A 13,784-nucleotide genomic window follows, 5' to 3' on the forward strand; every position below is an offset into this window, starting at 1 on the left:
GTTAGAGTTATATTTAATATAATGGTTATATTAAATACTGAATGCTTTTGTTGAATGTTGTAGATATTTAGCAAGTCTAAAATTTTGTAAGCTATTATAAAATTGGGTTAGACGTTTAAAATCCATAACAAAAAATAGTTGCATGCTCACTTAGGTTAACAACTAGTTTTAATCATTAAAATAGATTGTTACCTTATAAAATACGGTTACAAACTCATATCGGTTCATAAACCTGTCTAAGGCTGGGGGTGCTTAAGTCAACGGTTTACAGAACACCTCCTACCTGGGGATTATGACCGAAAGATTGAGCGTTGTTAACTGATTTTATGAGCTTGCATGAGCGATATGAAGTAATAAAATGGTTTATCACCTAGACATTGTAGATTAAATCCAATTATAAGCGTTATACTTGGATAAACCACTTAGACTTAGGTTGTATAAATTTAGCCATTATACCTAAGTAAAATACCCAAACATGTAGAACATTTCAGTGGGAGATTAACAATATATTTGATATATAGCTATTAGCTCTCACGTCCTTAAGAGTTCACACCGTGAGATTCATGCTCGACTTCGTGTCGCTTTTATCGCGACTGCTCCATTCGAAAGTGTTTGCATGGTGAATGAGAGAGGTAGTTCATAGTAAGTGGGTGAAAGAAATGTGTCAACATTGTCCTACAATCTTCTCCATTAGTTTAAACCATGAGATTCCTATGTTGTGTCTGCTGTCATTTTTAGACGACACTAGTTAGTCGTTAATCGCGGCGATCCCCTCGGAGGGTTGTAACATAGGATTCAGAACAACCCAGGCTTCAGTAAAATGAATAGGGTCTTCTAGTTCCATTTTGTATATTGTCTTCTATTTCAGAGGCATATTCATACCGTTCTATAAGATCTGAAAATGGTGGGTCACTTATGAGTAGTACTAATTATTAGTAAAGATCTTGACGGAAAATGATAACCAAAAGAACTATTGGAATATAAATTATTATGGAGATAGCATTTGGTAAGGAACTGTCTTGCTTCTGTGAAGGAATTCTTGACTGCCCCTCGGTAGCAATTATTCTAAATCACTAAAGTATCGTTGCAAATAAATAAAGATTTATTGGGTAATTTATTGTTTTTTGCTAAAAATGGATTTAGATTAATATTTAATAGAGTTTGTTTAAAATGTTTCAGCAATGTCGAACTCAATCATACAATTGCTTGCTTCTGATAAATTTAATGGAAAGGGTTATTCGAACTGGAAATCAAACATCAATACGATATTAGGGTAGACGATCTGAGGTTTGTGTTGATGGAGGAGTTGAAGAAACTCTTATAAAAGAGTACCTATGAGCGGAAGCGGATCTTTCGAATTCATTGCGATAGAATTTCCACATATACATTCAATCATACAAATATACATTGATAACGTTAAATTACTAGCTTGCTTTAAAAGATAAAATACAGGAGACCGAAGACTTACCAGTTGAAAACTTTCTTCACAAAACTTGGTCTCACCGTGAACGAACTCCTCTCGCTATTTATCGTCCAGCAAGCAATCGCCCAGCAACACCACGGTCGTCTACATGAACAGCAACGCATGAACAACAGGTAACGGGGATGACACCACCACTCGGAGCCCTAATTATTCTCGAAGTGAGAATCCAAAGGATGTACTTTGATGGAATTGGTAGATGGGAGGAGGAAAGGCTATCGTGTACTACGAACAAGCAAGTTGGAGAAAGGAAAGACTATCACATAGTTGGGTGCTTGATCGTTTAGTGCGGGGTACACGATCGTGTAGTAAAAGCTAAGCGATCGTCTATATGATCATTTAGTTTAGCTCAAGCGCTAAGCATTCGTTAAGAAAAGGTAAGCGATCGTTTAGAAAATCGCGAATGATCGTTTAAAAAAGCGGGGGTGTTCTATCGTATAGGCTATCAATACTGCGCTATCGTATAGGCTATCAATACTGCGCTATCGTATAGGCTATCAACATTAGTGCGCTATCGTATTTTACTAAGGCTAACACACCGTGAGTGATTATGCGTCTCTTTCGCAAAACGAAAACAATTTTCATCTTATTCTTCAGTCACTGAAACTGAATTGAACTTCCCACTAGCGCACTAATTCAGAGAAAACGATGGCCAATTATCTCATAACTATCCAATTAATAAAATAATAAATATAATCATATTATATTCATAACCTGTAGTTTGATATCATATATCAACTATAGTATTTTCTCCTCTACTTGATATAAATCATACTTATATCCAATTTCCTCCAAAATAATGTATCTCATACATTTAGTCAATCATATCATATATAATTAATCAGTCTAATTATACCACATATAATTGAACTCCTTCTTGTCAATTTGAACATTTCAAACTAACCCAAAAACTTATTCTCAATTTGTATCCAAGCTACCAAGGGGACCTTATGAACCTATGGCTCGAAGCTCCGACGGTACGTGAATAGCTGACTAAACTCTTTAGCCACGAGATCCACCATCTGTTAACTGCTAGACATTCCATTAAAGACTGACAGTTGAACTCTTCTTACCATAGATATATTTCTATATCCATCGGATATAACCAATCAGGAGTACGATAAACTTTCATAGATGCTCGTAAGTACAATTAGTCCAATTTACTGTTTTGCCCCTGTAGTTATATCTTACTCTTTAAGTACCACTAATCTCTCTAATGAACAATACAACACAGTCTAGCTATGTGTGAACATCTCTCGGGCCATGAAAAGGTGTGTGGTGCCACATCCTTCAAGCCCTAGAATTAGCCCTTAAGGAAGCTATCTATCTACTTATCCCTGATTCGGGGAAGGAGTGAATTCCATGTTGTGTAGCTGAGTTCCTAGCTCCCAAATAAGACGAATCCCCTAGATTTGAGTCGGCGGTTGGGCCATTCGCACCCATGCAAATCAAAGGACAACCCTCAATGGAGGAGTTCAAAACTCACTTAGGATTGAGGTCATGTTACCTACGGTCATCTAGTGAAGTGAAGTCTTTGTCATGAACAACGTTATATAATGAGACATTAACACTTCGTGGTCAGGTCTTATACAAACTCTTTGTATAGAACGCCCCCACTTGCATGTCCCCTACATGAATGATCAGGATCAGACCATCTGTGACAAGTTACAACACTTGTAACTATTCCAAAAAGCGGGTCGCATCCTTAGCATTATCAGGATAAGGTTTCCCTTCTATATCCATATACTACAGACCATTTTGGTTATCACTTAAGATATGATCCAATTGTGTGTCACAACATATATGCTTAAATTACATAAAGACAACCAGGGATTTTAGTTTATTAGTTTGTGGTAAAACAAATAAAACATTTAGTTCAGCAAAACAAGAAGTGAAGTAAATATCATATATTATACATCAAAAGCGTTCGTACAAACTGTTTACGAACTATAGGACATAAGACTTTAGGGCATCAATCCCAACAACCTTCTACTGATTCTAAACCGAAGTGGGGTGTACAAAAACAAGTACAAAACAATAAACTAGGGCATAAAAGCCCAGTACAAGAAAATCTCCCAGTTTCCCTAGTCCAGTCGCGGGCGGTCCCATAGACCCATTCTCTGAAGGTGACCCTCAAACACTGTAGCCGTTCGAGCCTTCATAAACGAGTCAGTAACATTATGCTCCGAAGCGATCTTCGTGTTGATCACGGCCCTTGATGCACTATCTTGTGGATTAGGTGATACTTCCGCTCTATGTGTTTGTCGCGCCCGTGACTCCTAGGCTCCTTGGAGTTCGCCACAACACCACTATTGTCACAATAGAGGGTGATGGGTCTAGACATATCTGGAACACGTTCCAATTCTGTCAAGCACTTTCTGAGCCAGACGGCCTCCTTAGCAGCTTTGTAAGCTGCTACATACTTCGCCTCCATAGCGAAGTCGGCGATGCATCCTTGCTTAGTGTTTTGCCATACTACAGCTCCTCCATTAAGAGTAAAGACTGACCCTGAAGTGGACTTGCGAGAGTCTTTGTCAGTCTAAAAGTCAGAATCCATGTATTCAGTAAAGATCAAATCCCTAGATCCATACACGAGCATTTAGTCCCTCGTACTTCGAATGATACTTGAGGATGTTCTTCATTGCGGTGCAGTGACCCTGGCTTGGGTTAGACTGATACCTACTGACTGTACCCATAGCATAGCAGATTTCTGGCCTAGTTCAGAGCATCGCATACATCAAACTGCCAATGATAGATGCATATGGGATCCGTCTCATCTTCTCAAACTCTTGAAGCGTCTTAGGACACATATCCTTAGACAAAGTGACTCCATGCCTGAACGGTATTAGGCCCCTTTTGGAGTCCTCCATTGAGTACTTGAGCAACATCTTGTCAATGTACGATGTCTGAGACAATGCTAGCACTTTTTTCTTACGATCCCGAAAGATCTATATTCCCAGAACAAACTAAGCTTCTCCCAAATATGTCATTTGGAATTGGGTCACTAGCCATCTCTTAATTGCAGTCAGTAGACCTACATCATTCACAATGAGTAGTACATAAAACACTAAGAAAACTACTGAAGTGTTAAAAATCTTCTTGTAGACACAAGGCTTATCAACATTTTGGTCAAAGTCATACGACTTGATCGTAGTATCAAACCGTATGTTCCAAGATCTAGACGCCTGTTTCAACCCATAAATGGACCGATTCAGTTTGAAAACTTTTTACGCTTGACCTTGGGCAAAGAATCCCTAGGGTTGCACCATGTAAATGGTCTCTTCAAGATTGCCATTTAGAAAGGTCGTCTTGGCATCCATTTGCCAAATCTCATAATTATAATAAGTGGCAGTGGACAGGAGGATGTGGATTGACTTTAACATGGCAACAGATGAGAAAGTATTCTCATTGTCGACTCCCTCTACCTGGGTATAACCCTTTGCCACAAGTCGAACCTTGAAAGTTTGCACCTTCCCATCAGCACCCTGTTTACACTTGTGATCCATTTACAACCTATAGAACTTACCCCATCAGGCTGATCTACAAGATCTCATACTGAGTTGAAGTACATCGACTCCATTTCGAGATCCATGGCTTTGACCCATTCATCTCGGTCTACATCCTCCATTTTCTTCTGATAAAACAACGGATCCTCAACGTCGCCATCTGCTACCATAACAAGGATTTTTGTGAAATCCAGATATCGAATGGGCAAGTTTGTAACCCTCCCACTGCGTCGAGGTTCCATCAACTCTTAAGGTGGAACCAATCTACTAGATGAACTATCATCAACAACTCTTGCTGAAGAAGCACGCCCATCAACAACTCTTGTTGAAGTTTCAGTAGTTTCATTAGAAAGCTCACATAATACGACTTTACTATGTGAACTGTGCTCCCTAATATGTTCCTCCTCCAGAAAAGTAGCATTCGTGGAAACAAACACCCTATTTTTCGACAGATCATAAAAATAACCCCCTCATGTACCTTTGGGGTAGCCTACAAAGAGGCATAACCTCAACCATGGTTCCAACTTCTTAAGATTTTTCTCAAGCACATGTGTCGGGAAACCTCAAATGCGGAAGTGACGTAAACTAGCTTTAAACCCGTTCCACAACTCCAGAGATGTTCTTGCAAAACTCTTGGAAGGAACACAGTTAAGTATATAAGTCACAGTCTCCACTACGAAACCCCAAAACGAGTCCGGTAAGGAAGCATAGCTCATCATCAAATGAACTATGTCCAACAAGGTTCTATTTCTCCTCTCCGCTACACCATTTTGCTTAGGTGTACCCGACGCTGAGAGTTGGAAAACGATTCCATGTTCTATCAAATAGTCCTAGAATATCGAGTCCAAAAACTCTCCACCTCGATCCGATCAAAGTGTTTTAATTCATCTATCCAATGCGTTTTCAACTTCAGCCTTGAACTCTTTGAATTTTTCAAAGGATTTAGACTTTCGTTGCATCAGATAAACATACCCATACCTATAGTAATCATCAGTAAAACCGATAAAATACTCATAGCAACCTCCGGCTCGCACATTCATTGAACCACAAAGGTCAGAATGTACTAACTGAAGAGGCTCTTTGGCTTGATAACCTTTTCCAGTAAAAGGCCTTTTAGTCATCTTACCCTCAAGGAAGGATTCACACATCAGTAAAGAACTTTCTTCTAACTCACTTAGAAGTCCGTTCTTCATCAATCTCTCAATCTTATTGAGATTGATGTGCCCTAATCGAAGGTGCCAAAGTTGGGCATTTTCTTTTGGAGAAATTCTTTAACGTTTAGATTGAGTTACGACAGATTTAAACAACTCTGTGTTATGGAGGAAACTTAAGGCTAACAGTCTTAGCATATAAAAGTTACTTTCTAGATTAGCTGTACAAATTTGAACACCATCTTTATGAATAAACACTTTATCCACATTAAAAAAAAAAGCTTATATTTAGATTGTAACAGACACTTTACAGAAATAAGGTTCCTCTTAAGTTCAGGAACTACATACACATCCTTTAAAACTAGAAACATATTCTGTAAAGATAACTAGATGCCTCCCATTACCACAGTTGAGAGACATGTCCGGTGCCTACTCGCATCGTCATCTTACCAGCCTCCAACTTTCACTAGGATTTAATCCCCTGAAAAGAATAACAAATGTGATTAGCGGCGCTCGAATTAAGTATCCAGGCAGAATCATCATTCTCCACTAAACATGTTTCTAGTACAAGTAAATCACATTTACCTTTCTCTGCCTTGGCCTTGGCCTTGGCGACCTTTCTTTCCTTCAACTAGCGAGGACAATTCCTTTTCCAGTGCCGTCCTGGTTGTAGTGGAAACATTTTCCCTTTTCAACAGGCGGCGGATGCCTCCCTGGGGCGACAGGTGGCGGGTTAGCAGGCGCTTTCCTTTCCCCTTACCACCCTTCTTCTTCTTCGCCTTTGTAGAGTTAGAAGTAGAAGGTACAGACTTCGTTCTTGAGGTCGAACCTCAATGGAATGTCCTAGAGGATGAAGTATTGCCTCAACCCTTTTCCTCTCCTTACTTTTCAGTAAATATTGGTAAGTCTACATCTCGTTGAGGAGAGTTGTAAAGATATATTTCACTTTGTATAGAATCATGTTGCTAACAAAGTGCAGAAAGCTCTCCAGTAATGAATGCAGGATTATGCTAACCTGACTACCCTAGTCGAAACTAGACCCATTCATCTCCACCATTAGGTAGAATAAACTTTTGGAACTGAACGTCCACCATTTATTTGGTCTAGAACTGTTAACCCTTAATAATTTCGCGTAAGTGTGACTGCTCACTTTCGGCACCAGAGTCCCCCCCCTAATAAGCCCACTGTAGGGAAGAAGTATATTAGGATAAGAGACTAAGTAACCTTATCCTCTTACAGAAGATCGAATAAAGAAATGCGCAAAACTGCCATCCTATAGGGGGACACTCAAGGGTGCCTCGAAGCAATGCATAGAAACTTTATTTAATCCAACAAGGGAGACCGTGGAATATGCTGTCGCATTTTTCGCTCCCACTTACTATGAACATTCTCTCCATCCACCTTGATATTTGATAACTGGCAGAAATGCCAGTTATTATAAGCCATTTATTTAGAATTATGAGGGCTAATAAGTAGAAAATGCGGTGATAATACTTTTGTGAAAAATTGAGTTTTGCGTCGATTAGCACCTAAATCCTCACTGACCCCAATATTATGCGTTACTCCGTGCCAAAGTGTCTATTTTTGGTAGCTATCGTAGGAATCAAATGGATGCGTTGGAAATAAGCAATCGCAGACAAATGCATGTGCTGAAGCCAGGCGACCGCAAAGACAAATGCAGCACTGAAAGTTGGATCGCATGCATCCATCACATGGAAGTTGCGGTGATCGCATACGCCCATCACATGGAAGTTGCGGTGATCGAATGCATCCATCGCATGGAAGTTGCGGTGATCGAATGTGTCCATCGCATGGAAGTTGCGGTGATCGAATGCGTCCATCGCATGGAAGTTGCGGTGATCGAATGCACCCATCGCATGAAAATTGCGGTGATCAAGCGAATGCAGTGATCAATAGGAAATTTTGGCCACATCGTGACAATAATAGAAGGACAATCACAAGATGGGTAGAACGCGTTGATACTTCAGCTGAATCAAGCTCGGACGCATACCTTGGGAGTATCGACAAGATAAGACGATGTGACGTTGCCCATACTGCGACAAAGGCAACAGTGAGACATAACGCAATCATGATAGCTGTCGGCGTTTAAACTCTATAAATAGCCTTTTGGACCTTCATTTCAAGACATCCGAACTTCTGCCTTAAGGGAGAGGTTTGCGATCACAGATGAGAGCTTGAGCAAGATTTTCAGTGAGAATTGTTCACCTCCCCAAACCAGACCGAGTGACGACCGGAGCTTTCGCCGGAGATAGAGCTCGAGTGAGACATCTCCATCATTCATCTATGGCACCATCGGCAGCCTTGACGCAGAGTCCTTCATTTCTCTTCTAATCTCTGTATTGTATTACATTTTAGCATAAGATATTAAGACATTTTGTAATTAATGCATATCTTGATTTCTTCATTGTCGTCTTCTTCATCATTTTTATCTCTATCATTGTTTATCTTCAGCGTTAATTTATCAAAGGAAATCGCATACTTAATCGTGTAGCCTAGAGATAGAACGTATGTAGTAACCCACCGAGAGGTGTGCGTTGTGCGAGTATAGTGAGTTAATCCTCTTTGCTTGGTGAAAGGCTGTAGCAACGCTTGTCTATGGGATGTTGTAATGCTTGTCTATAAGTTAAATAGTCGCGTCTAACTGACTGAGAAGGTAAGAGATGGAACGCACTAAAGCAAAGTATGCATTGTTCCTAGAGATAAGGCACAATCTTATGTTCAACGCAACCATGCACTATAGAGATATAGTCATGTGTCTGACCACCGAGAGGTGTGCAATGCGTTAGTGTGACAAGTTGGGATTACTCGAGCGATTTAAGATAATAAACATTATTATGCATTAATGGTTGTTGTGTATCTACCTATTCTCATCGCAAGTCTTCTATTGCTCAATCTTTAGTTAGGAGTAGGAGTAGTGTATAAAACCCTTAAACTTTCTTCATTTTTTTTTTATTCATCACCTCAAATTCATTGCTTCACGAGCATTATTGAGTGACAAGTCCCTGTGTTCGACCTCGGATTACACGAGAAACTTGTGTTTGCGTTATACTTGGCGCGAGCGTAAGAAAAGTTATGATAGGAACGCGTGGTCATTGCATACTAGGTTAACGCATTTTCATTCCAACGCATGATCTCTGACATATAGGTGTAAACGTATAGCTTAAGCCATGTCTAATGCATGATTGCGTGCGGAACCCCATCCCTAATTTTCCTTCCAATAAGTTTTTGGTACCGTTGTCGGGGACTTGGCAGCTAATGTTTCGTGAAGTTTTGTGTTTTCGCAGGCACCCTTTTAATCTTAGGCGTATTGTAGATTGTGCGATCAAGCTGCAAATAATATTTCAAGTATAGGCGATGCATTGAAAGTCAAATATTGACCCCGAGATAGAAAGGTTATCTGTCGCATGAGCTGAAAGCAGTTAGACGCATGTCAACCATCATGCGTCCAACTATTGCTGAAAGCTCAAATGGTCAGGGCGAACTCCTTGACCCAGTTGAGAACCATCTCCTACATGGGAGACTCCTTGCGGTGATATCACTCCAATTTCTCCAGGGACGTCTTCTACTCTACCTTTACCTTGCTTTCTTAGTTTAGTTTATTTTATTGTTATTTTGGATATGTGGCTGCTTCCTTGGTTGTGGTGCGTTTGCTCCTTGTAGGTGCGACAATAACTCTCCTCGGTGCGCAGTTACAACGGAAGAATCCTCCACATCCTTCAACGCATAGCTTCAATCGCATGAATTCCAATGCATTGTCGCATGCGTTATTCTACTTAAGGACATGATCCACTTGTATATCACCACATACATGCTTAAGTTACATAACGACAACCAGAGATTTTAGTTTATTGATTTGTGGTAAAGCAAATAAAACATCCAGATGAGTAAAAACAAGAAGTGAAGTAAATATCATATATTATACATCACAAGTGTTCGTACAAACTGTTTACAAACTATAGGATACGGGACTTTAGGGCATCAACCCCAACAAGAGTGTCGTCCAGTTGCCAGTTCAATAACCACTCGAAATGTTCAGGATGTCTATGATAGGTGGGTGAGGACGAACGAGAAAGCTTGGGCCTATATCTTAGCGAGTATATCTGATGTACTCAACAAGAAGCATGACATCATGCCCACCACCCGTGACATAATGGCATCATTACAGGAGATGTTCAGGTAACTGTCATCTTCTATTAGACATGAAGCCATCAAGTATGTCTATGTTACACACATGAGAGATGGAACCAACATAAGAGAACACGTTCTCAATATGATGGTTCATTTTAATATTGCGAAGGCTCATGGGGCGATGATAGATGAGACGAGTCAAGTGAGCATGAAACTGAAATCTCTCCAGGAGAGTTATCTGTTGTTCAGAACAAACACGGTTATGAACAAAATCACTTATAACTTGACAACGCTGTTGAATGAGTTGCAGCTTTATCAATCAATGATGAAACTGAAGGAAAAAGAAATAAACGTTATTTCGAAACCAAAGAAGTTTTATAAAGGGTCTACGTTAGGAACGATGATAAGAAATCTTGTCCTTCTTATTATAAAGATAAAATCGTACACATGAAGAAGAAAGGAATATAGAAAAAGAAATCCACTGCAAAGAAAAAAAAAAAAAAAAACTCTCAAAGGAAAATGTTTCCATTGCGGAGAAGTTGGGCATTGGAAACGAAACTGCCCAAAATATTTGGTTGAGAAGAAAGTAGAAAAAGCAAAAACAAGGTAAATCTGATTTACTGGTTGTTGAAACATGTCTAGTGGAGAATTCTCACCTTACCTAGATATTGGATTCAGGCGCTGGTAATCATGTTTGCACTTTTCAACAGTAAACTAGCTCTTGGAGAAGACTTTTTTATGAAGAGATGGCTTTCGAGGTCGGAACGAGTGATGTCATTTCAGCTGAAGCAGTGGGAGATGTAAAGTTGATTTTTGGATATTCTTTTATCACTTAAAAATGTGTTCTATGTACCTAAGATGAAAAGAAATTTGATCTCCATTTCCTGTCTATTAGAAAATATGTACAGTATATCCTTTGAATGTAATGAAGTGTTTGTTTATTCAAGAGGTGTACATATTTGTTCTGCAAAACTTGACAACAACTTATACATATTAAAACCAATAGAAGCAAGAGCCATTTTAAATATAGAGATGTTTAAAACGACTGAGACTCATAATAAGAAGCACAAAATTTCTCTTAACGCCTATCTTTGGCACCTTAAACTTGATCACATTAATCTCAACATGATTGAGAGATTAGTTAGAAAATAGTTCCTTACCTCCATGTGAATCATCTCTTGAGGGAAAAATGACTAAAAGATCTTTTTCTGATAAAGGTCTTTATGTCAAAGAGCCTCTCGAACTTATACATTCCGACCTATATGGCCTGATGAATGTTAAAGCCCGAGGAGGCTATCGATACTTTGTTAGTTTTATTGATGATTACTCTCAATATGGCTACATTTACTTATATCAGTCATAATTCTAAAACTCTTGAAATGTTCAAAGAATTTAAGGCTGAGACTGAAAATCCGTTAAGTAAAAGAATTAAAACACTTCGATTTGATTAAGGTGGTGAGTATATGGATTTGCAATTCCAGAACTATCTAGTTGATCGTGGAATTCAATCTCAACTCACAACACCTGGAACACCACAACAAAATGGTGTTACAGAAAGGAAAAATCGAACCTTGTTGGATATGGTTCGGTCTATGATGAGTTATGCTCAGTTACCTCAATCCTTTTGGGGGTATGCAGTACAGACTGTAGTACATATTTTAAACGTTGTTCCATCAAAAAGTGTTTCAGAAACACCGTATGAATTATGGAAAGGACACAGAACGAGTTTATGTCATTTCCGTATCTGGGGTTATCCAGCAGACGTGTTGGTACAGAATCTTAAGAAATTGGAAACACGATCAAAATTATGCCTATTTGTAGGATACCCCAAAGAAACAAAATGAGGATTGTTTTATGATCCCCAAGAAGATAAAGTATTTGTATCGACAGACGATACGTTCTTGGAAGAGGATCATATTAAAAATCATCTACCTCGCAGTAAACTAATATTGCAAGAACTGACTAAAGTTACTACAGAAAGATCAACAAGAGTTTTTTATCAAGCTGGTCCATCAACAATAGTTGTGGTCCCATCACGTCCATCCCAAAAGTTGAGGATGCCTCGACGTAGTGGGAGGGTTATTCAACAACCAGAATGCTACATGGGTTTAATAGAAACTTAAAACATCATACAGGATGATGGTTTAGAGGATCTATTAACCTTTAAGAAGGCAATGGAAGATGTTGACAAGGAACAATGGATAAAAGCCATGGACGATAAAATGGAGTCTATGTACTTCAACTCTGTCTGGGAACTTATAGATCAACCACATGGGATTACACCTATAAGTTGTAAATGGATCTACAAGAGGAAACGAGACCAAACTGGCAAGGTGCAAACCTATAAAGCCAGGCTCGTGGATAAAGGTTTTACCCAAAGAGAAGGAGTTGATTATGAAGAAACTTTTTCTTCTATTGCCATGATAAAATCAATAAGAATACCTTTTTCCATCGCCACATATTTTGACTATAAGATATGGCAAATGGATGTCAAGACAGGTTTTCTGAATGTCTATCTTGATGAAAGTATTTTTATGTCTCAACCAGAAGGGTTCATCGAAAAAAGACAGGAACAAAAAATCTGTAAGCTTAATCGATAATTTATGGATTGAAACAAGTGTCCAGATCCTGGAATATAAGGTTTGACACTGCGATCAAATCTTATGGCTTTGAACAGAATGTTGACGAACCTTGTGTGTATAAGAAGATAGTCAATAAGACTATAACATTCTTAGTTCTTTATATTGATGATATCTTGCTCATTGGGAATGAGACAAGTTTTCTAGGTTACATAAAGAGATGGTTAGCAATACAGTTCCAAATGAAAGATTTGGGTGATGCTCAATATGTTCTAGGAATACAGATCTTTCGGAACCGAAAAAATAGGACATTGGCACTATCTCGGGCATCTTATATTGACAAAATGTTGTCAAGATATAATATTAAAAATTCCAAGAAAGGTATGTTACCTTTTAGACATGGAATTCATTTGTCGAAGGAACAGTGTCCTTAGATACCTCAATATGTTGAGGAGATGAATCAAATTCCATATGCATCTTCAGTTGGGAGTTTGATGTATGCCATGTTGTGTACATGCCCTGACATATGCTTTGCAGTTGGAATCGTCAGCAGGTTCCAATTCAATCTAGGACACAGTCATTGGACTGCTGTAAAAAACTCAAGTATCTAAGAAGAACGAGAGACTATACGCTTGTGTATGGACCTAAGAATTTGATCCTTCATGAATTGGAAAAGCATTAAGCAAAGCTGTATCCCTAACTTCACAAGAATATGTGGCTGCATGTGAAGATGCTAAAGAAGCAATATGGCTACGCAAATTCTTGGCTGATTTGGAAGTAGTTCCAGATATGCACCTGCCTATCACACTGTATTGTGACAATAGTGGTGTTTTTGTCAACTCAAAAGAACCCAGAAGTTACAAACATCATGACCAGAAGAATTGTGTGAAATAAGTCAATTTATCCAGTTGAGGCATTC

Source organism: Benincasa hispida, chromosome 11, assembly GCF_027475165.1.
Source record: "Benincasa hispida cultivar pf3 chromosome 11, pf3_genome.v1.1, whole genome shotgun sequence".
Taxonomy (NCBI): Eukaryota; Viridiplantae; Streptophyta; class Magnoliopsida; order Cucurbitales; family Cucurbitaceae; genus Benincasa; species Benincasa hispida.